The sequence below is a fragment of the Arvicanthis niloticus genome, chromosome 1 (genome assembly GCF_011762505.2).
Source record: "Arvicanthis niloticus isolate mArvNil1 chromosome 1, mArvNil1.pat.X, whole genome shotgun sequence".
Taxonomy (NCBI): Eukaryota; Metazoa; Chordata; class Mammalia; order Rodentia; family Muridae; genus Arvicanthis; species Arvicanthis niloticus.
In genome coordinates this window covers 163,112,535-163,137,537 of record NC_047658.1, presented here as the reverse complement: position 1 = coordinate 163,137,537, position 25,003 = coordinate 163,112,535, and the positions used below count along the sequence as shown (strand labels likewise).

The 25,003-nt window shown below is 47.6% G+C and overlaps 1 protein-coding gene across 7 annotated transcripts in view; it reads left to right on the top strand.

Moving 5' to 3' along the window:
- The window catches only part of Ablim1 (actin binding LIM protein 1), a 202,373-nt gene that overhangs the window by 40,682 nt on the left and 136,688 nt on the right, over positions 1–25,003 (top strand). The gene's annotated exons all lie outside the window — the stretch shown is intronic.

Here is a 25,003-nt window from a genome sequence, read left to right as displayed (position 1 = left end):
AGGGTTGTAGAGCCTGAAAGGATCCTATATTCCTGCATTACAGGAGCCTGTGCAGCAGGCTCTGCTGTGAAGAGTGCCTTCCACAGGGCCTGTTTCCAGTGCTAACATTTTCCTCTGAGTAAGCATTTCTCTTCAGTGATAGATGCTTGATGTTTTACCCAGAGTGGTGGGGAAAGGTTGCAAGCCTTTTCTCTCCAGCAGTATGGCCTCCATACTTGGGTCACATGATGGACCATCTTGGCTGCATTTTTCGAGCGGGTGAAAAAGCAGCAGTCAGGTAGAGGGCTGAGCGTAAACCTGCACGGACACACACACATACACACACGTTGGTGTTGCACCGTGAGTGTCTTGTCTGAGTGAGCTGAGCTAGTTTCACTGAAAATCATTTTTAGAAAACTGAATAAAAGAATCTTTCCCATGAACTATAGACTTTGTCCTCCCTCCTCCCTTGGTTCCTCCCCCTTGTCCCACTCCCCAGTTTCCTCCACTGCGTCTGTTCCCCACCTCCTCCCCAGCTTTCAGTGTAAATAGCAGATATCTCTATTTGATTCTGTTTTTGAAGCATCTAGTCCTGAGGCAGAGTAGACAAAAATAACTTGAGCAGTAGCCTCTGGTTGTCTTGAGAAGACAGAATGGATGCTTTTATACTAAAGTAGCAGTGTCTGATTGTCAGGGGACTTCTGCCACAGGACTGTTAGTTAGCAGTTAAGTGCTGGTGACTCATCCACGCTGACTGTGGGACAAATTCTTTCCATGGAAAACACTGGTGTGTGTGTGTGTGTGTGTGTGTGTGTGTGCCACTATGTAGTATTTTCCTGTAGAGAAAGCATTTCTGAAAATGAATAGACACCAGCTGGTCCTTGGCTCCCGGAACCTTTCTAGACTCTGTGCAGTTTGTCCCCAGAGGTGCACAGTTTGTTCAGAAAAACTGTCATGTAGAGTTAAAAAGTGATGGAACTAATGACAATTTCAGTATCAGGTGCATCTGTGAATGACTGGGCTTGAGCTGGAAGTCAAAAGAATTTGCTGTGATGTCCAATAGGGGGGAAAGGGGAGGGGTGGGGAGAGAGATGTCAATCACTCTGCTTTATTTTTTTATCTATTTGTTGTGCTGTGCTGGGGATTAGAAACCAGGTCTTCAGCCCGGCTAGTCTTCAGCTTTCAGCTGAATAACATGAGATCCTTGGAGAGCCAGGCTTAAGTGCAGTACCGATCTATTTGCGCAACAAGCGTAACAGAACACGCTCACCTGCTCTGCTCAGCAGTGAAGCTGATTCCAGCTCTCTGCAGCTGATTTTGCTTGTCAACATCTCTTTAACGGCTGAGGGTGATTAGGGCAAGGAAAGAAGACAAGAGCAGATTTAACCATGAAATCAGGGAATGCAAAGGGCTTGTGTCCTTCTGGGATGCTCTCGGACCCGGCATCCCTCTGCACTGTGGTTGGTGTCCTTCTCCTGCTTGGCTCATGGGTATGAAAAAAAACCACTTCTAGCCTCTTCAAGACTTACACTCCATCTGGGCACTGACATGGGACAAGCATGACCTAGCCCCAATGGGGCTGCACCAGGCAGGGATAGTGTGGGTGAAGGGTGTCATAGAAAAGACAACACAGAAGCTGGAGGGGACAGAGACAGTCAAGCTATCCATAGTAAAGCCTGAGTCACAGATGTAAGAATGCCACAGCTGCCTGGGCTCTTCTACGTTTACACACCAGAAAGCCAGCGGGCAAGACCTGCCCAAGATGACGACGGGGAAGAAATGAGTGCGTCTCTTCTAAAGAAATGGGTGCTTCTCTTCCCTCTCCCCAGTCCCACCAATTTATTTCAGCTGGCAGCACACTCTGAGTCAAAGCTGAGGCAGGTTGATCGGCCCCATTCCTTTCTGTTCCCCTGGCTCACTTAGAACCAACACGTTAAAATATTTGCAGTAAATACCGTCTAATACTGGCTGTGCATTCTGGTTCGGAAAGATGTGTTGGCTGGCCATCTGCTCGTCTGCTCGTCTCCCTTGAGCAGTACGATGTCTGTCTTTTTGTCTCTTGCCTATCCACATCTCTCCCACACTGGTGGATGTATACAGTGGGTGCGTGAGGCTGGATCTGGGAGACAGGTGCAGCTTTGTGAACCAGGAAGTCCTCTGCTGACAGACCTGCCTATGACCTGCACTAGGTCAGAAAGCCAGAGCCAGGAGCTGCCCTCTCGGGTGTATGCTACTCTCCCTGAAAGTCAAGTCGGGTCAGTCCTGGGTGTGACAGTCGCAACAGAGCCTGTTTTCTCCTTAATTGTGACTAGGGTTCCTCCCTCACACAACACAACCACTCGGTTTGAGAGGAATATGCTGAAGCAGCACAGGGAAAACAGAAGCTAGGATCTTCCCCAACTGGATAAGTCAGATTTTAATTTTGATCCTGGATAGGAAATTGGATCCCGAAAGGCCCTCTCTGTTAGGGTTCTCTCTGTCTGTTCCCCTCTTCCTTTCTCCTGCCCCAACCCCCATTCACAAATAAAAATGTGTGTGCGTGTGCAATCAAATGGCATTATTCAGAAGAAAATGAACTTGAAGGAGCCTTGGCAATATTTTTCTATCAGGGCCAATTTTACTTACTCGGTTTGCCTGAAAGAGGCTGTAATCAGGATTGAAAGCAGCTGTCATAGGGCACTAACAAGCTAACAATTGACGAGTTTACTTATGGGAACAGTCCCTGGCAGAGTGTGGCTTGGCCTCCATCCTCGGCAATCATTTATCAGACCCTGGGAGGGGGGCCAGGACTCAGGAACTCGCCCCCCCCCCGGGCGGCAGGAATGCAAGGTGGTGTCAGTGACCGGAGATTAGGGCGCTGGAATTTTGCATTTGCTACCGCAGCAGCTGGAGCGAGTGGTTTCAGCTAGAAGACAGCGTCCGGGAGCAGGGCGCGGCCGCCGTGCGGGCGGGCGTGGGAGCCGCGGCGGGGGCGGGACTTCGTGAGGCTGCCCGGTCTTGGCGTGTGGGTGCCGGGGGCGTCTCCTCGCAGCCTCCGCAGAGGCCACCGGTCTGCGTGCACGCCTAGGGTTCATTCCTGTTGCTTTCGGTGCCCTCAGCCAAGGACCCGGTTGCCATGGTGAAAGAAAAAGGTATTTATAAATATCGATCACCCTGCATGCTTGTAGAAGTTACAGTGGCCCCGCGGGGCTGGGGCACCTTACCAGCAATGATCTTTTGAAATCCAAGCAGACGTGTTCGGGGTAAAAAAAAAAAAAAAAATCTCTGTAGGACAAAGTCTGGTTTTCTGCGGAACCGAGCTTCCAAATCTCAGCCCATCGCAGTATGGCACAGCTGAGCTCAGGGTGTGCATAGCTTTTGATTAATTGCCAGTGGATTTCGGATTTGGGGTTGAGACTTGCCATTCACCTCCCACCCTAGCTTCCATTCTTTGCCTCCACCCATCAATGAGGTCGTTAAGATTTGCCATAAAGGGGTCCTTATATCTGGGCGGGGCTGTGTTGGGACAAGCCCAAACCTAGCTGGTGTGGCTGAGGAGCCCCTGGGTGTTGGAAAGGGCTTGTTATTAGCTTTAGTCATTTCTCCCAGCACCTTCATAGTGGATACCCTAGGCGGCAGCGACACACAAGACTGTGAAAAGAGGGTGGGCGTGGCCTGCACAGGTGTATATTGTTTACCTACTAGGCGTGGCCCTGAGATTAAGATAAACCTTTGAACATTGAATTCTGGTTTAACCAATTTGTTTGGGAAATGTAAAATAACACCTCAGTTGCTTGCTTTTAGTCATTTAAGTAATATGTGAAACGTCTAGTTTATTTTAAAAGAAAAATGTAACAAACACAGTCAGGGACAGGGGAAGGGAACCTTTTGACCAGTACTCTCAACCTCCATTTGCAAAGGCTGGCGTTTGTCTTTCTAGACTCTTCTAGAGTGGAATTAGATTCCCAGGTTAGAAGTGATCCTATCAGAGCTGCCAGAGGGCCATCCAATGGTCATTTTTCTGACATAAAGGAGCGCTTCTGTTCTGCTCTCTGGCAAGCTTGTGATTGTTATGGTTTCTCCTGTGGGACATTTTTTTCCCATCAACACAGACATAGCTGCTCTTCTGCCTATATTGAACCATCTCAATAACTTCTCTATTTCTACTTTTTGTGTGTGAGGTGTGTGAGATGGAGGGCTACACTTGGGTTGTGGCTGGAGTTTCAGCTTGGTTTTACTGTGCTGAGGGGCGGGTTGAGCGTTGCATCTGCTTTGGCAATGAGGAGGCTGCACGCCAGGATCTGGGGACCACATTTGATTCTCACCTGCTTTTGCTCTGATCTTTCAGCAATGACTTGGTACAAATAAGAATGCTTTCTGGTGATGTTTCCTTTATTTAGGGAACCTCCGGTGCAAAATCCGGATACCGGCATTTGCTAGAAGCTGGGACACCTTCCACCCGACCAGAATAACATGGCCCAGATCTCTGCTGCTAATGGATTTGAGTTTGTGTCCCAATGTATATAGTTTATTTATGAGTGGTAGAGATTTTAAAAGCCACGGGTCCACTTTGTTTCTGTGGAGCTTATGGCAGCCCAGACCTCTGGTACTTGGTATAGATCACAGTCAGGAGTGTTCAAATAGCATCTTTCCTAAGCCTCACTTAGATTACCTATGTCCATGCTTGGGCAGTCTCTAGCTGGAACGCTCTGGGCAGGCTCCCAGGAGACCACATGCTAGTGTTATCTCAGCCACTGATTAGAGGCTGTTCTTTTCTTTATTTTAAGGCCTATGTCAGTTCATGCTGCTGCTTCCCAACTCTGACTACACTGGCTGCAGCACACGAGAGAGAAGAGCAGGATTTCTTTGGGTGGTTTATACAAGAGTTTCAGGAAAAGAAGTGAAGGTACTTCATTAGTCCATAAAGTGAAATAGGCACTGGGAGCCTAGAGATGAGCAAGCTGGGGATCAGAAAGGGTAAGGAAGTGGCTCAAGGCCACATAGCAATAATTGGACCCCATGAGATAATGTGTGCAGACAGAGGGACTGCTGTTCCCACTGCCCAGTGTGGACAGCAAGCGGTTCCAACATCTCAGCACCTGGTTGAGCATCTGCCCCATGGAGATGCTCTGACAGAGGAAGCAGGTCGGCATCTGTCAGAGCTGGCAGGAGACCTGTGCCTTTTGGCCTCTGGGATGTTTCTGATACCATATTCTTCAGGCTTTGGCCTGCCCCCTGAAGCTGATAGGGACCCCCTAGCAGGCTCAGAGCACCCTGGTGTTCAGGCCACGGAGAAAGGCAGGCCTCTGGCTCCCTGCTGTGCTCACTACAGCTGCACGAGCTGCTTTGTAAATCATTTCCTCTGCCTTTCTGCTTGGGCCTGACCCACGCTCAGCCAGCATGGCTGACTTAGGCTACAGAGAAGACCCATGCTCAGCCAGCATGACTGGCCTTGGTGCAGACCAACTGCAGCTCACATCCTATGACCTTTGTCATCTTCGTTCTCCTGATCAGACACACATTCTCCCGCACTTGCAAACACTAATCAGTCTCAGAATCTTGATGAAGTGGTTGTTTCCCCAAGGTGTTCAAGGGCTCCTTATCCTTGCTGCACCCTCTAACAAAGAAGCACCGAAGGGTTCTGGGAGTTTACCCATCAATATCTGTCTTCTTGAAGACGACGCGTGCACACTTGCCAGCCTGCACCGGGGGACCCACCATACTAATTTAAAAGCTGTAATTGGCTAACTGCTATGTGTTCTGGCACAGTTTCTAAACTAATCTGTTTCTTGTTTTGTTTCTGTGTTTGCTTGAGGGGGAAAAAATAAGTAAATCCCAGAGATAAAGTTATAAACATATCTCATTTAAATAATAAAGGTGATTATGGCTCAGAACCTATGTGACCATGTGAAAGAATAAAGAAAGAATTCAGCCGAAAAAGTGACATAGCCAGGTATATGGAGTTTTAGGCTTGGGCTTCTTCTATGTTTCTTGTTTTGTTTCTTGCAACAAGAGAGGTCTCAATACTCATTCTCCTACAAGGAGGGATGTCTGTTCTCTACCTGATATTTGAGAGTGAAAATGTTACACACACATGTAACACACACACACACAGAGAGAGAGAGAGAGAGAGAGAGAGAGAGAGAGAGAGAGAGAGAGAGAAAATGATGTCTCTGCAGTAAGATCTCTTAGCTGCTTTCCTTACCATTCAGTCAGCTTCTTCTTTGTGGTTCTGTCCTGCATACTGCAAGGCATTTATCAGTGTTCCCTACTGGACACAGGTGACACTAGCCTTTCACTTGTGACAGCTAAAAATGTCTCCAGACATTGCTAGATGTAACCCCAGGGGTGTGGGTGGGGCAGGGAAAGGGTGACAAAATTATCCAGTTAGGAACAAGGGGACTCTAGGATCCCTTGGGTTCGGGTGTCTTTCAGGTTTCGGTAAATGGAGTCTCTCCAGCACCGAGTGAGAACTGTACAGACTCCTTATGGAAAGCCAGCTGAACCGCCATCACAGGGAGCTTTGGCACAGACACATGTTCCAGATAATGGGGGTGGGGTGGGGGTGGCTCTATTTCCTGGCTCACTTCAGCTGCTGAAAGCGGACTGAGTGTTCTCAGAAGCAGGTGTGGCTGCAGAGGCCCTTCCTTTATTTCCCCTTAAGATTCACTAAGTCCACTCCTCCATCTACTCTTGAAGCCAAACAGGCTCACACGTGACTAATAGGAGTAGGTGTGTGGAAGAAGCTTCTCACCTGAGGTTTGGCTTCACTGTATTCTGATCAGCCATCCTGGAGCAGAGGGCCTCTTAATCTGGACCTTTGAAGACTGGGGATATCTGGCTGTGTGACAAATGAGAGTGGAAATAAAATGTTAGATTTGAGAGAGAAGCCCACATGAGGATGGATGGAATCTGGCTAGGGATGTGATAGAATGAGAGGGGTGCACAAGTCACACAGTCTTTCTGGGAGTCCCTAACAGAACACGATTGGTGGTTTAAACAACAGGAAGGTGTTGTCTCAGTTCTGGAATATGCAAGTCCACAATGAAGATTTCTGTAGAGCTGGTTCCTTCTGGGTGAGTCCCCAGGGAAGAGTCTGTGCATTTGCCTGAGCTTCTGCTGCTTGGCCAGTCCCCTTTCTCACCTACCCCTTTGCTTGTAGAATCATCATGGTGTCGTTCCCTCCAAACCTGTGTCATTCACGCTGAGTACCTGTCTTTCCCAGGGACACTGGTGAATGATGAGGACTCAGGATAGTGACCCCTCCTTTTAATCTGATTGCCTAAATAAAGTCCAACTCTAAATAAAGATCATATTCTAAGGTCCTGAGGGTTAGGCCTTCAACATGGGGATTTGCAGGGGCTGGAGGTGGGATGCAGCTGGTCACTCTTGGCAACTCAACTTAGGTTAGACCTGGATAGGATTTGGGAAAGATTGGAGGACGAGAAATAGAATAAGTAATAGGAGTTGAGTTGGAGATTGGGAGGCCATTTTAATAAGCCCTGAACCAGTGTCTAGGATAAGGCACTGGTGTATGATTAGAAATGTGTATTCCAGCTGTGGTGGATGCTGACAGCTCACGATCAGCTTACAAACTCAAGTGTGCCCAGTGACATTATGACAGATACTGTGTCTACAAAATTCCTACTTGAGACCTCCATAATTATGCTACCAAAAAAAAAAAAAAAATCTCACGTTTAAGTTCGTGATTCTGTGTTAGGCTACACTCATAGCTGTCCTGAGGTGCCAGGCTCTTAATTCCTTTCATTCCTTTGGTGGTGTCCGAAAAAAGCTGACCTTGCTGGTCATAACTGCTGTGTCCAGCATCCTCCAGGACTTGACATATCTACAAGCCACATTTTTTTTTTTTTTTTGCTCCTGGCAGTGCCAGAGGCATCCTGTGTCTCAAATGTGACCTGCAGACCAGCTGGCATCAGTAACTCTCCTAGTCATCCCATTCCCAGCTAAAACCTCAATTAACAAGGTAAAGTTCAAAGCTCCCTGCTTGTCTATAGGTTTCTCCCCAGCCCCATGTAAACCAACGGCCATCTTGTTTGATATCATTTGTAATGAATGCTATTACATCTGCAATTGAACATGTGTAAATGGAAGCTTTTCATATTTTGCCTTTCGTCTTTTTAGTCCCCACTCCACAGCTAGAGGAAGGGGGCCATGGGAGTCAGAGCATATGTGAGAGAATGCTGAGCCAGAAGAGAGAAGATCTGAGGTTACCCCAACTTTCTCCCCGACTCCCAAACCCATGCTCGATGCTGCCTCTTCTATTTACAGTCTTACATGAGGGGACGTCTCCTCCAACCTGGGATGCTGCCCCATGAGAAGTGCAGGTGTCCTCTCTCGTTACATTATCAGAAACTTAAAGTTCTGCTTCCTTCTAAAGCTTCTCAGAGGCCCATCCCTTCATAAGCTCTCCCCAGATGGCTCTCCACACCTAAGTCAACAGCAGAGAAGCTAGACATTTGTCACCTATGTGGCCTGGGCACAGACTGTGCTCTCCTCAAGCATGAGCTGACCTCATAGATGAACTTGTAAACAGCCTAGAGAGCACAGACACCACCCACCCAGGGAATGAACACCACTTCCTAATGCCGCTCAAACCCACTGCTGTAACTGTGGCTATTTGAGTGTTATGTAAGGATGCCACGTGTCTGAAGACCACAGGGTCATCTTTCAAGGCCCTCTTTTTCAGTTACGAACCCTTCCAGTTCAGGGGTCAGTGTTTGAGGATTCCTGTGCTGGAGCTGAAGTCCTTGACCCTACCCCCATTCTGATCCTGACTAGGTCATTTTTTTTATCTCGCCTTAACTTGAAAAGCTGAGTGTTTTGTTGCTGTTGTTTTGTGTGTGTGTGTGTGTGTGTGTGTGTGTATGTGTGTGTTGGTTTGATTTTAGCTTTGGGTGGAGGCAGGGTCTCGATAATGCAGCCCAGGCTAGCTTCAAACTCATAATTCCTCTGCCTCAGTATTCTGAGTGCTCAGATCATAGGTGTGTGCCATTTCTCTTAACCCCAAGGTTTTTAAAGGAACACCAAGGGCGTTTCAGAAGTTACTAATTTAAAGGAATACCACAGCTACCATGATTTCACAATCAACTGTCTTGATCGATGACTTATTCACACAACTCAGCTGTGAGCTTTTCAGCTTGGGGAAGCTCAGGTTTTTGACATAATGTTCCGCTCAAGACAGAAAAAAAATGCAAGTGTGAATCGCTCTTACTGTGATGAATGGAGGTGCTACTCTCACCAGTGTGGCTCCAGCAGCCCGGTCTTCACCTGAGAAGGGCTGTCTGCAGTCAGTGTGTGGCTCCCACAGCTGAGGGAAGGAAGGTCACATAGAAAAAAAAAAATCATAACAGATGCCTGCCCTGTGCCACCAACTCACTGAGGTATAAAAAATAATAATCTAGAAAAGTAAATTCAGCCACAGTCAAACTTCAGCTGCACAGGTGCATACACATGAGAGAAAGGACCTGTGACCGGACTTTCCCCAAAGCCCCTGAAAGCAATTTTTGACGAAGTCAAGACTCCTCAGAGAGTGGACATCTGTGCTAAGGGGTTGCCCACTCTATCCTTAACTGCTCCCAGACTTTGGGAAGTGGCTCTCATCCTTTCCAAGTAGCAAGGCAGGTTGTCAAAACTATGTTGTGTCACCAAAATCCTCATTAAAGGCCAATAGGCTAGGCTGGGGAGATGGCTCAGTCAGTAAAGACCTGACCTCAGTCCCAAACACCCATGTAAAACAAAACGGAGCCTGGTGGCACGCTTACAACTCCAGGCCTGGGTGGGAAGGACCGGGTAGCCCCCTGGGGCTCCCAAGCTAGCCTGTTTGGCAACTTCTGGGCCAATGAGAGAATTTTTCTTAAAAATCACTACCACAAAACCCCAGAATATGTATGGTACATGAACATGACCCACAGTTAGCTTCTGACCTACACAGCCATACGGTTGCACACACACACACACACACACACACACACACAGAGAGAGAGAGAGAGAGAGAGAGAGAGAGAGAGAGCTGAATTTTCCAACTTCTTGAAGAAAGAGCAAGCTCCAGGGGGGTCACCCTACCATGAAACATGCCTTGGTATGGACTTTGAGGTGGTGGCTTCTCTGTGCCATATTCACAGTTCAGTGTAGGCTGAGGAGGGGCCCATGACAGTGTCAAAGTCAGCATCAAAGAGCCAGAGAATTTTCCAGAAATTTCACTGATCACAGTGGCATGGGATCTCTTCCCATTGTGGCTGGGCTGGGCTGGGCGCATGGCAGCTGACAGCAGGCCAGCTTCCTATTTCATTGTGTGTGGAGCTGAGGGCGACTTGGGCCACAGGAATGTTTATCCCCCACTGGCAGGAGCTTCAAATTCAAGGGCAAATTTTATTAATGACAGAGAGAGTGGATATTTGTTGTGATTGACCTCTTTTCTCTGAAACGTGTTTTCCCACAGAGTGACATGATTAATATTGTTATGATGCCGTGTGCCCCCAGGCACCAAGCGTGAGTCTGGGTCCCACTGTAATCAGACAGGCTGACTTGCTTGAATAACTTAGGCTTATCTAGAAAGATGCTAGAAAACCACCACCACAACAACAAAAACCCAAAAAGCAAAAAACCACCTACAGAGAAACTGTAGTCTAGGGTTGGGGTCTCAGACTTTAGCAAGCAGAGTCTCCTGGAATGGGGAGCGGGGGAGGGGGAGCTTGTGAAATTCAGAGTTCTAAATCCCTGACACCAGAGTTTCTGATCCCCCAGATCTGGGACAGAGCCTGACCCTGTTCAGGTAATCTTGATGGTCCTGGTCCAGGGACTACACTTTGACTTTGCGTGGATGGTCCACAGTTTCTGTGGGTACAAGGATCGATCCTGCAGGTGGCTCCCCATTTTTACATCATGAATGTCTCCACTCCCCCTGCAAACCTCATCTTGCTCACAATGACCAGGTGACAGACATCTTGCTGGCCTGAGGCTCTGCTCTGTGGAGCAAAGCTGTGTCACATAATAGAGTCAGACTCCTGTGACATCTTTGCAGCCAAGAAATTGCTGTCATTGCTTGATCCTGTGTGTGCATGGGGGGTGGGGGTGGGGGGGAAGTTATGAGGTAGCTTTTGTGAAGTATGCTGGAGCTCATTGTAGCTGCAGGAAGGAGGCCTTGGTACAGGTGTGTACAGATATGCACAGGTGTTGTCCAGGTGTGAACAATATGCACAGGTGCCCTGTTCTCCAGGTGTGATCCAGGTGTGAACAATATGCACAGGTGCCCTGTTCTCCGGGTATCATTTACAGTTTTAGAAGTTGGGGAGCATGTTTCCTGGGTTGATGGAGCTCCGTGGAACTCTTGGGTAAAAGATAATACATTCGGTGTTTGGCTCCCAAAAGCAACAACTCTGTTTAGACTTTGGAGAGCCAAAATACATTATTTTAAAATCGTGGATGTTTCATTTCACTGCCTTTCATCTGTATCCTTTGCCTTTCCGTTCTTTCTGCTGCTCTGTATTTAAAACACTATGAGAGACTAAGAGCAGTGGATGGAAATCAAAAGCAGCAAGGCTATTCCTCACTGGAATGTCCGATGGAAAGTGGAAAAGAGGTTTGAGGAAACCCCTAGAAAAACAACAGGGGCTCTGGGTCCCTAGGAGGAGAGAAGGCCCCACAGATGGTGCATGCATTAGATGGGTATCTCCTGTTCATAGGTCCCATCTCAGTAGCCAGTCAGGGGTCGAGAGTATTGGGTCTGATGGCAGGTAGGGAATCTGCTGGGCTGTGGTTCTGATCATGCGCCCCTCTGCTCTTGCTAACCTGGAGGATGCAGCCTGGGCTTGGTAGTGAACCAAAGCAGTGGGATTCCAGTAATGACCTTAACCAAATCAGTTTTATTGAGGTCTATTACCTGGTGTGTGTGTCTGTGTGTGTGTTTAATCTGGTCACTTATTTGTTTATTTTGGGGTCTCATGTAACTCAGGCTGGCCTCAAAAATCGCAGAAGTATGACCCTGAACTCTGACCTTTTTGCCTTAGTCTCCCAAGTGCTGGAATTACCACTGTGCATCACCGGACACACAGTTTGTGGTTAGCATGAAAACTCTGACACACTCACATCTTCAGTAGGTTAATGTTGCTGTTGGAAGGGGTGCAAGAACTTTTATTATTTTATTAATTTTTAATTAAAAATTTTTATAAAATGTATTTTGATCTCACTTCCCCCAGCTCCTCCCAGCTCCCCCCACCTCCCTCCCACCCACCCATCTCTATGCCTATCCTTTCTCTGTTTAAAAAAAAAAACAACAACAACAAAAACAAGAAACATACACATTTTTTAAAAACTACAGAAAAACAAAAACGAAACCAAAACATACAAGCAAAAGACCAACCAATAAGACCTCAAAATGCCTAAACAAAGCAGTGTAACACTGTGGTTTACAACAATATCATTGAATTCAGTTGGGCTGACCAAGCAAGTCCTCCTGGGCCAGGGCCTCCCCAGAAGTCAGTCTCACACAACTTCAATCCCAGCCTCATTAGGAAGACAATTTTGGACTTCTGATTTCCTGCCTCTACCTCCTGAGTGACAGGATTACAGATATGCACTGCCACACCCAGTCTGCATTGATGGTGCAGTGCAAACTGGATAAGCACTTTTGTAGCCTGAAAACTGAGCTCACCATGTAAGTTTTACTGAATGGAAACAGAGAAAGGTTCCTCTGTGGACAAGCATAGGTCTACCCTGGGTGTTCCTGTCTTGGGGCTTTTGGGCACATTTTTATTAAATATGTGACTTTTCACTTGGAACTATTAAGGTTTCAACAAGATTTCTGAATCTCTGATGTATCACTGTCCTAAGCAGGGCATGGCTGCTCAGTCATACCTAATGTCACCCAGCCATGGCTCAGCTTCCCCTCTTGGGCATCACATCTGTCTAGCACTTGTTTTTGATATATCAAGGCCTTTCTGGAAAAACTAAAACCTTGAAGCTTTGGAGAGAGTCCTTCCCTTCCTTCAGGAATGTCTGAGAGGCACGAGGTTTGTAGTAGGACCTCCCGGCAGCAGGACAAGCTTGGCCGTTCCGTGGGGTCAGGGCATGTCTGTCATCACTCCTGTCTTAACTTTGGAAGCTCTCCTGTGACATACAACAGGATTCAAAAAGAACCGGGACTTTTACAGCCTGAGCCCAAGAGTGGCTTCTGATCATTGGAAGGAGCCAAGTGGCGCCATGACCAGGGAAAGGCCCTCCTCGGCCCACCCGTTTCCTCACTCACTGTACTTTGTCTCAAGGAAAACAACACTTGTAATCCTGTAATGCCGAGATAGCACAGGCCCACAGGAGTTGGCTTCCTGTGACCAGCATGTCCTACTTTTCAATGGTAAGACCTCCCTGACAGCTTTTACCTGTTGGGCTCTTGATCCCTTCAGTAAGTAGCATTTTGATGACTCTAGTCCATCTCCATGTGGGAGGCTAAAATGTAATGTTTGATTCAGAGGCGTATTGACCTTACCAGAATGGCGGCTCAGTTTGGAGCTGACAGCAGTGTGGCTCAGGACTCTTTTTGGAGGAGGTATCTGCCTCTTCAGCCATCCCATCGACCTGTTCCACATCACCCTGACCGGCTCAGAAGACATGTGGGTCAGCATCCTTTTAGCTGCTCCCCATAGGGAGCTCTGTTTTATGAGCCCCTGGCCAGAGGGCTGAGGCAGAACTGGTGTAAGTCTCTATCCACCCATGGCTTCAGCATCTATGAGCTAGAGACTTAAAGACTTAAAACTGCCATGTTGCCATGAATTCCTCACGGAAAGATACAATGAGCGCATGATTCCCTTAGAAATCAAGGTTAGCATCTTCTGGGTAATGACACCAGAACTTAGCCAATCTCTGACCTCCATACCACCCATCCACAAACACTCATACACATCTCCACATATCGCTGCACACACACACACCATCATTCAGAATGTTATTTCAAGATAACCTCTTTGAATTTTCAAAAATGTGTCCTTAAACCCCTCTTAGCACCTGAGTTTTGTGAGCAACCAATCAGTTACTGACACAGCCTAGTGTTTTTTACCTTTGGTGGCTGACCCCTGTGTTGACGGTCCTCCAGGGAAGTTGTGTTTGTGGAAACCCCCACATGAGGCATAGACTGGGTGTGACAGCTCTTGTTCCAATTTCTTATATCTGGCTTGTTTGTGGACTCCTTTCTGAGTGGCACTGGCACTGACATAGGACATAGGAGTAGTGATGGGAGGGTTTTGTGTATTCTTCGGGTGGGAGGTAGAAGTTTAGGGGATGAATCTGTGTGCGTGCAGTGGATCCTCATTACTGTGTAAATGTGGAGAAGCTGACACTAACAGGTACTAATCAAACCTGTTGCTTTGTTTGAAATCTACAGAGACACTAAGTCTCTGGAGTCTACAGAGGCCAGGGACTGAGAAGAGGGAGGCATGGCAGCTTATGGGCACAGGATTTCTTTTGTAGGTAATGAAAAATGTTTGAAAATCAGATTGTGATGGGGGCTGGCAGATAGCTCAGCTGGTAAACTGCATGCCTTTCAAATTCAAAGACCTGGGTTTCATCCCCAGACTCCACTTAAGAGTAAAATCTGGGTGTGGTGGGACATGCTTGTAAGACCAGCACCGGGTGACAAGAAACCGGAGGGTATCATACAGGAGCTTCTTGGCAAGCCAGCCTAACCTCTGTGGCACATTCCGTACATATGAGAGGTCCTGATTGTAAAGAATTGTGGGTGATGCCTAGGGAATGACACCCAAGATTATCCTTTGGCTTCCACACACATGTGCACTTAATGTTTATGTGCACAGCTACACACACACACACACACACACTTGAATGTGAATGTGCACACGCACAAATTAGACAGTGGTGATCACTGCAGAACTCAGCAGCTATACCAAGGACTATCAAATTGCACAGTTTAATGGATGTGTTGTAAGATAGCCAACTGTGTCTCACTAAGAGGATTTTTTTGGTGAGAACTCCTGCCTCAGCATTCTAGAAGGCTGTAATGGTGACTCAGAGTTGGGAGAATCCTTGGACAGTTCTGACAAGAAGCAGGCACCTATCCCTAAAAGTCAGAAGACCATACAACCTGACACTTAACATAAGTGACTCGAGGTGGTGTGTGTGGACATTCTGTAACCAAAGGCCTTAAACTGTGACCCGACTTAAACTTTCCCATACTGAAACACCCAGCAACAGCCATGGCTTCTGCTTATTCCTTGAACACTCTTCTGTCAGGCAAGGCACCAAACCCTGGGGTTCATTTGACTTACAAGCTCCTCTGAGCAAAAAGGTAAGGTTGTACAGAGGATGAAACTGAGGCTCAGAGACAAGAAGCAGGTTGTTCAGAGTCACAACCTTAGGCGGAGCAGAGCTAGGAATGGCGCCAACGCATCTAGCCTGTATCCCTTGGGCAACCACCTTCCATCTCTCACCACTTTCCCACGCCGGACCCCGGGAGCTCACACCTCATGTGTGGTGTGATATGATGCTCCATAGAGGACCAGACCACACTCAGCGCAGTCCTGTCTCAAGATGCAAATAAGGAACTTTCACTTCCAGGTCCCTTAGTTTGTTCTTCAGAGATACAGGGCCACCTCATTCCCTGCCTTACACACCTCTGATGGCCTCGTTTCCGCTGTCCTCCAGCCAAGCCTGACTTCCTAATGTGCCCAGACATGCGCTGTACACTACAGACACAGGCACTCTTGAGATGTCTTTCTCCTCTTCTCAGTGAGATCTGCCTGCCTTAGAGGCCCAGCTGGAGATGTCATAGGCAATTCCCGCTCCTCTGCTCATGGGAGAGCCCAGCAGGTACACCGAGTCAGGATGCATTCACACTACTTCAGCCGGCACACCGGGTCAGAATGTGTTCACACTGCTGGTAGCAAGTTAGACTTGCCAGCAAAGGAGACTCCACTGAGGTGTTTATTTACTGTTTCCACCTCGGAGGCTACCTGTGTTTTGTTCGGGAGCTATTTCTCTTCCATTGAGCAGGGACGAGCCCTTACAGTAAAATAAGAGAATGAACAAGACACCAGGGTTAATGCTGTCTGTCACCTGGATGCCTCCCAAGGTGACAGGTATGGATTATGTGTGTTTGCCTTTGCTTGCAAAGACCACACCCTGCAGTGTTACGTCATACTGGAAGCCCGAACAGGCTGAACTTCAGGTCTGGCCGGAGCCAGGACTAGAGAGCAGCTTTAGAAACTGCAGCTTGCCTGACATTGTACCCGTGAACACTGGTTTGTGCTTCTGGCTCCCTGTGTGGATGCAGATGCTAGAGGCCCCCGGGGGAGGTGAGTTTGGATGTCTGTTTCCAGAGGAGGAGTGAGAGAGCCTTTTTTAGGAAGGGTTCAAACGCCTGTACTGCAACTTACAAACACCCAAAAGGCTGAGAAAGCCTCCCTCTGCTGTCTGTGGCAATGTGACCTTGGGACAGCAGTGCACAGGTAAATGTTTAACAGTCAGCCTTCCAGTGGGCATAGAGGAGGACGGTGATTTATAAAGTGTGCCAGTTTCCATGGTGTAGATACCTCTCTATCTTAGCAACCTTTAAGCTGCCAAGTAAGGCAATTGGCTTACATAGCTGTCCTAGAGAGTCCCCACTGCTAGAACAAATTGTAACCTCAAAAGGTTCAGTTTTCCTATCTGTAGGATGGGGCTGTTGTAATTGTTGGCTGCTTCTTATATGGTGTAAAGTGCTGTGCAGACATTAACTATCCCACAAGCTCATCTGGAATGCTGTAGTTAGCTGGTTAGTGACTCCAAGTATGTTCTAGAACATATGAGGAAACAGTCAAAGCACCAAGTCAGAGACAACTGGGAGGCTCTGTGTGGTTTTGACAAGTGGTTCGTTCTGTCCAGGGACATTGCGATGGACACTTTAGCTCTTTGCTTTGTGGTTTGACCTGTGTAAGGAGTCTGGGTTAGGGACTGAGGGGAGGGAGCCGTGACGGGATCCTCAGCTTACATGCTTAACTCTGGCCTCCCTCTCGACTCATATTCCCACAGATGGCTCAAATGGCGTCACAGAGCCTTCCCGTCTTACAATCAGGATGGCCCTGGCTCTCTCCCAGCCCATTAAGATGTGGTGATCTGCCAGGAGGGTTTGACTTGATCCAGTTCTAAGAGGAATTTCTGGTGCAGGGACAATTTGAGGTCTCCAGGTGGCCTAAAAGTTCTATAAAATTCCAGGAGTTTCTGTCACATTTTAGACCTCCCTGTGTCTATAGGTTCCTGACTGTCTTTGTGACATTCAGCTGACTCAGGCTTTGGTGCCCAGGCTGCTGCCCCAGGAAGCACTGAGATTCACATAGGCTGTCCTGCCCCCCCTGGGGCCTGCTGTTGACTACGGGGGTCTCAGGGAAGTTGAGGTACTTGGCTGGAGAGGGAAGGGCTGGATCGGGCCCCTTAATTTCCAGAGCAGAGTCTGTCTGCTCTGTACCATTAGGACTATACCACAAGGTAAAATTCCAGCCGTCAGAGAGAGGGCAGAGGAGAGCGCTGACTGGTGAGTCATGGCAGTCACAGGTGTGTCCAGGAAGTCACTCTTGGAAGGGAGGGAAGACAGGCACTGCTGATGTCATTCTTTCTGAGACCCACCTTTTTGTGCAGCAGGCAGGTGGAGCACGGAGAGCAAGCTTGCGATGTGAGTCACTCCAGGCAACCTCGTGGCTGTACAATGATTATCTCAGAGCCTCTCCAGCTTGAGGGGAATCAGATTAACTGGATTTGAGCCTGGGCTGTTCTATCCTCAGGAGCCTGGCAGAGGGGTGAGCAGGTTGCCACAGACAAGGCAAATGGAAGATAGGGACACCTTTCTATAGAAAGTCACAAGCAGAGTAGGTAGACAAGAACAGAGCCCACCTGTGGGACTGTTTGCGCCAAGTAATAACCCTGATTACCAGACTCACAAGGTGTCAGAGGAGGAGGTCGCAGAGGCCAATTCAAGAGAAGGCTCATTTGGACCACTAATGACAGGGTAACCTCGTGTGTAGCTTCTGGTAACTACCACTTGCCACAGCCGGAAATGAGCTGCAGAGTAAACTGTGCATTAAGCACCCCGTGCATTTATTTAACCGCTTGCGTTTCTCATTTCCTGTGCTGCTCTAGCTCAAAGAAAGGGAGTGGGAGGTGGGAGAGATGTGCTTAGAAGGCGACTGAAGTTGGAGAGTTAGGCAGTGAAGCAGTTTCTGTAGCATAGACTCCCAAGGGGGTAGGCATTCTGCCTGTAAGCGTGTAAGGCTAATATGTGTGCATGTGTGTGCAAGGGCGCATGAGTGTGTGTGCATGTGTGCGTGCTTGTATGTGTATGTGTGTACATGTGTGTGCATGTGTATATGCGTGTGTTTATATATGTGTGCATGTGTATACGTGTGTATGTGCTCATATGTGTGCGCATGGTATGTGCATGTATGTGTCTATGTGTGTGCATGAGTGTACATGTGGTGTGTGTATGTGCGTTCATGCATGTGTGTGTGTATGTGTGTGCGTGCGTGTGTGTGTGTGTGTGTGTGTGTGTGTGAGCGCTAATGGAGCAGAAGCCAGGGGATGATGTCAGATGTCCTGCTCTATCATGGTCCCCTTATTCCCTTGAGACAGGATCTCTCATGGAGTCACTGTTTTTTCTGGACTGGCTGGCCAGGAAGCTTCAGTGATCTCTGCTCTCTACAGCACATGGATTGCAGGTACATGCATGGTCATGCCAGGCTTTTAGTGTGGGTGCTAGCCATCCAAACTCAGGTCCTCATCCTTGTGCAGGTAAGATTCTTACTCACTGAGCCATTCCCACGATTCCTAGAGTCATTATCACCATGCAAATTCCCCACCTATGTGTGCAATCCAGGAAGTCTGAACCTGAGAAGGACTCCAATCCCGTCCTGTGCTAGGGCTGCCAGGGTGCTGTGTACGGCAGGCAGCTCTTCTCACCTTTGTGTTCCAAGAGCTTTCCTGTTTGCTCATTTGTTTACTAGCAGGCTTCCCTTCCCAGTGACGATGCAGCTGGGTGTCCGCCTCTTCTGAGCTGGCTAATCAGAACCTAGAGTGCCTGCCTCTTTCCTCCTGTACTGGATCACATTTTTTCTGTGGAAATCCCAGCCTCCTGCAGTTTCCAAGAATGAGCCTTAGAGCAGACTGTTTTAGATGTGGGATCTTGGGCAAGGTGTTCACCTCTTCTTGTTTGGGTTTCCTGTAAATCCTGTATTCTGTAAAACAAGAACAGGGAGCAGTACCCCATGTGGCATGTGTGAGGAAGGTCTGTCTGTGCTTGGCACACCAGGACAGTACAAGGTCTGGAACACAGTGTTTAGTAAATGTCACCTGTAATAGTGATTTGCTGATGTTCTTATGTGTGTTCGTGTGTTTTTTTTTGGGGGGGGGGGTGCGTGTGCATGTGTGTGCAAATGTGTAGAGGCCAAAGGGCATCCTCAGTTGTCCTATGTTCCTCAGGAACTGTCCAACCTTCTTTTAGAGACAGGGCCTCTGATTTTTACCTGGAATTCACGGGGATCCTCCTGGCCCCAGTTCTCCTGTGCTGGTTACAAGTGCAAGCCACCATCCGACACACCTGCACACACTACACACATATATGCACGCATACAAATGATATGGAGAAGCCACCAGATGGCTGGACTTGTGCGTCATTCCAGCTGTGAATCCAGCTGTTGCTGGGAATGCGGGCTGCTTACTTCCCTCTGATTGACAGCAGATAGAACAAATGGCTGTGCGTACTGAGAGAGCTTCAACACTCAGATCAAGAGGTTGCTGGACTCTCGTCTTACCACCTTTATGTATTCTTTATGTTCTGTGGGTCACATGACCCCAGCTATACAGTACCTGCCCTTAAATCTGACAGAATTTTCCTCACCAAAGGATTTTCAGTACTGTGAAGATACTGTGACGTACTCTTGCGTCCTGAATGCTGATTCTTCGCTAGCTGAACTAATGTAACTCAAATTGCAGTTCCCAAGATTTCCCATTAAAGCCTCCCTCCTGCCTTTTTTTTGCAGTTTTTGAGCAGAATAGGTCAGCAAAGATATAGGAAAGGAAACCTTTGACCCCTCCATCCCGTGTCTCAGAAACTCAGACCTGTGTCAGAACCTGAGGTGTCCTGGGCTGGACCTTGTCGGTCAGGTTGGATTTGGAGAGGTGGGACAGACAGGAGCCATTTTAAACAGGGTACACAAAGCCTGTGGAGACCTTGGGGAAATCAGGCAGTGGTCTCAAGCTCAGCTCAGGAGAGATTTGTGTGCTAATCACACTCCGTAACATTCAAGCTTGCTCTCTCGAGTCGAGACTACCTGTGTTCAAAACCTCCTCAGCACAACGAGTACTCAGCTGATGAAATCTCAGAGGCTAATGTTACTGACATTCCTGATGCCAGCAATCAACCTTGAACTTGTGACCTGGAGAGCTAGCGGAGGTTTCTCTGTAGTTGTTTTGGTTTTGCTCTTTTAAGCATAATTACTTCAAAAAATTAGAATAAAGGAATTGAGATATAATACAGTAAGCTCCTTGCCTAACACCAAGCTTCCCTCATTATTGATATGTAAGTGCAATTCACTTGTTATAATAAGCCAGACAATGTTTCTAACAGCCTTAACTAAGGCCCAGCCCATGTTTCTTAGTGTTTTTAATTTTGGGGGGAATTTACAATTATATCATTTTCTCCTTTTCTCTCTAATTCATGGTCTCTTTCTCTTGGTTGTTGTTGTTTATATATAAACATATAAATACAGTCTGCTTAGTTCATTTAATGTTATTTATATGTAAATGATTACAGGGCTGGCCACTTGGTACTGGATAATCAGTTAGGGTGCTCATGCCTGGGGAAGACTATCGCTGCCCCCCACACACACACACCTCAACCCCCCCCCCACTTCCCACCCCACCCCAAAGGCTGAGGAAGACCATGACATTGATCCAGAGTACATGTAACACACCTGAGTCCTGACATGGGACCAGGATCTTTCCTGCCCTGGAGCCTTTCATTTCTTATGTCCTAGCTTTATGTCTGTCTCGAAGAAAGATGTAGCGTGAGCAAGATGAGATTGGTTCTGGATTTGACCAGAGGGTACAGGATAGGTTCTGTAATGGCCTCTGCCTATGGACACTGGAGGTTGTCAGGGCCTCAGGGTCATTCTTCCTAATCTCATGCTCATGCTGGAGCTCCAGAGGTGTGACAGGACCACGTTGTTTGACTGTGAAGGTGAGCCCACAGCTCCTTGGGCTTAGCTTGCAGTAGGCACCCTTGTCAGAGGGGCCACAGCCTCTTCAAACTTGGTACTGTGCCCTGGAGAAATCTGCATCTCAAGCACTGGTTCTTTTGTTTCATTATTATTCAGAAAGCAGACAATCCTGCTTTGGGAGTTCCCTGACTTTCTCCTAAGATGAACAAGCCATGGAAGATTTTCATGGCTTCAACACACACACACACACACACACACACACACACACACACACACACACACACACACACCTTCCAGGGTAAATCATTGACCACTAGGAACAGTGGGATGAGTGGGGAAGCCTGGGCAAAGGGCACATAACGGGAATGTTTCCCCATCAGTAGAAGAAGCAGACAGCACCCAGGCTCTGATGGAGTCATCAACGTGAAAATTAGCAAAAGTGAGCGACTCTGCGAGCACAGCGCTGATGTTGCAGACACAGTGAGTGCAGCACTGATGTTGCAGACACAGTGAGTGCAGCACCTATGCAAGCCTGCTGCAGGTGTCTCAGCACATGTCAGCACACTGGAGTAACAAACACTGCCATGCACTTGGTAATAACCAAGCCGTCGAAGACAGCAAAATAAAACAAACCTCTTTGCTCTCTTTTACAAAGGAGGGAGACTCTGTGTACATTGAATTTGTTAGGATAAAACACACAGTGATTTTGTCCTGTTGTGTTTGTGTATATGTGTGTGTGTATATGTGTTTTCATATATGTATGTGTGTCTGTGTGTGTATCTGTGTTTGTGCATGTGTGTGTCTGTGCGTGTTTATGTGTCTGTGTGTGTGTGAATATGTATGTGTCTGTGTGTATGTATGTATATGTTTGTGTGTGTCTGTGTGTGTATGTTTGTGTATGTGTGTGTACACACATGAGCTCAGGCTGCCAGATGAAGGAAAGGCAAGTGGTCTATCTCTGGTTGACGGTGAAAGTCCTTTCCAGGCATGGAAACCTTCAGGTGTAATACATCTTTCTAAAAGGAAATGTTTACAGAATGCAGATGCCGGTCCCTGTTCTGACCCAGGGGGCAGCTGCCAGCATTTGAGCCCTTTTGTTCACACACACAGAAAAGCTGAGAGCAGCAGGTCTTCCTTCTGACATCCTGAGTCAGCCTGACTGGCTGGCTTAGCCGTATGAAACTGAGTGTCACAAGAATCTCCGGGTTTCTTAGGCAGAGACTCAGCCTCTGTTTCAGGGATGGCCGTGTTCTCATCCCATTTCCAGAGAGGATGGGCCCTGCTATTTGTAGTGGTGCCCACCTATAGGACATGCTGAGCAGGGTGGTCTTCAAAAGTGTGCTATAAATCCTGTTTTTAGCGGCCTACTTAATGAGAATGCTAACCCTGAGGCTGTGGTGGCTCAGTGGTTAAGACCCACACTGGTTTTGGAGAGGACCTGAGGTTGGGTTCGCAGTAGCCATGTGTGCATCCCACAACCACCTGTAATGCTCCAGGGATCCATTCCTCTCTCCTGGCCTACATGGACACTGCACTCACATGTGCAAACACACACACACACACACATGTACACACATAATTAACAATGAAAGTAAAATCACTTTTCAGGAAAAAAATTGCTAAAGTTCTTCATCTGAAGTATATGTAAGAATTGCTTGAGGAATATATTAGAAGGAGAGTCCTGACCTCTACACCTGAGCAAATATTGGGGATTTTTAAATTAAAGACATGGGGATTTATTTATAATTCAAGGGTCAGCACAGTTAACTTGGTGATAGCCAGGATCCTAGGCCCACTAGAGACATACACTGTCATACATGTCATAAATGTATGTGATACACTGACATACACTGTCAAACACATGTCATAAATGTATGTCATACACTGACATACACATATACTGTCATACATATGCCATAAATGTATGTCATACACTGACATACACATACACTGTCATATACATGTCATAAATGTATGTCATACACTAACATACACATATGCTGTCACACATGTGTCATAAATGTATGTCATATACTGTCATATACATGTCATAAAGGTATGTCATACACTGACATATCCTTCTTACTTGTGGAACTGTGTGTAAAATTGGCTAGCTAAATATCTTACAACAATTTCCTGCCTTATCCTAACAGTCTGGGAGGATGGTAGCAGGTTCAGAAGGGCTTCTGTGGGGTCCTCTGCACTCACGCTAGCTGCTACTCTGAGTGGCTGCTCAGCATCTCTGAAGCCCCATTCCCTCATCCACCAAGTGGGAGCACCCTCATCTACCAAGTGGGAGCACTACTGTTCATCCTGCTGCCAGGCAAGGCTGGTGCAACTGGAATAAATGACTTATGTGTAAGAACCGTGCCTGGTATTAAAAAGGCACCCAGTGATGATAGCTTTTCTCGTTAACAGGAGTTAACTGGAGGAAACTGAGCAAGTGCTGTTGGGACTAGATTCCTGGCCTTGTTGCACATTGTTCTCTGGGATCTCAACAGCATGCGCCCTCTGTCCCCCAATTCCTGTAGAAAATATGAATTTGGAGGCAAATGCAAGTTTTCAAGAGAGATCTTATCTGGTAGATAAAGGAATGCAGGTGGCTTCTGATGCTGGGTCCCCTGCTTCTAGGCATTCCTGGGATCCAGGCAACAGCTGCCTCCCGGCACGTGGGTCACACATGTAGCTTGAAACCACACCTGCTCCCAATCAAAACCTCACAAGAACCTTGTTCTCTAGAAAATGGGATCAGAAACCGGTTGTTTGCACTGTCTTGGCCAAACCCTTTTCAGCAAAATGAGATGGTTTGGGGAGGTGGGGGAATGCATTCTTCTCAGAACAATGTGCTATACTGTACATGCTGGAGCAACCGCCAGCTTCTGGCTTTAACTTCCTTTCTACATTGGGTCTTAACACTCTCATGTCAGCTGCCCAGGGGAGTTTTCCTACCTGACAAAACCTTTGAAAAATGTCATTGGTCTTTGTGTTGGTTGATCAAGTATAGATTCTCTAATAAGTCATATGGATTCTAAGGCTCTCCACTGAACCAGGAAGTTGCTAGTGATGCAGATCTATTGACACTCTATGGCCAAGGTAAACTGCAGAGGCACAAGCCCTTGTGGTTGGCTGAAACCCCATGTTACCTCACTGCCTCCCTCCTGCCGCTGCACAGTTCAGGCTGTGCACCCTACTCTGAGACCAGAACAGCCAAATTAACATTGATCCTCTGAAAACTGTGTCCTGCATCAGAGAGGATCTCCGTAAACCCCTCATGCACTGGACCTAGTCCAGTCTCCTTTGACTGACAGGCAAGAAAGCAGGTCACGTGCAGAGGGATTCAGGCTTCCCAGATTGCTATTATTTTTAAATCGTTTGCTCATGGTATGTGTGAGGATCTGTATACACCAGGAGACTCTCATAACGGGCCTCCAGTGGATTAGATGAGTCCCCAAATTAAGATGGAAAATGTTCTCTGACGGTGCAGTGAGCACTGCCCCCCCCCCCCCCCCCACACACACACAGCCTAAGTAATTACCAGTGCATGAGCGTTCTGCTCTGAGAAGGGACCTGGGGCATACAGTACAGTTAGGGGAGAAACCAAACAATCTGTAAGAAATGGTCTCCACCGTAAGGAACCATAGATTTACAGGGAACTCTTGCTGGGACGTGCTAGGTCAGCAAAAAGATGCCACAATCACTATTGCAAATGACCCAGTGTGCAGTCCTTGAAACGTTGAAGTGAAAGGCAGAGATAGCAGGGTCAAACGAACAAGCACATGCATGCCCCCAGTGGACTGGTAAGGCTGCATCTCTAGTAGACTGTTAAGGCTGTGTCC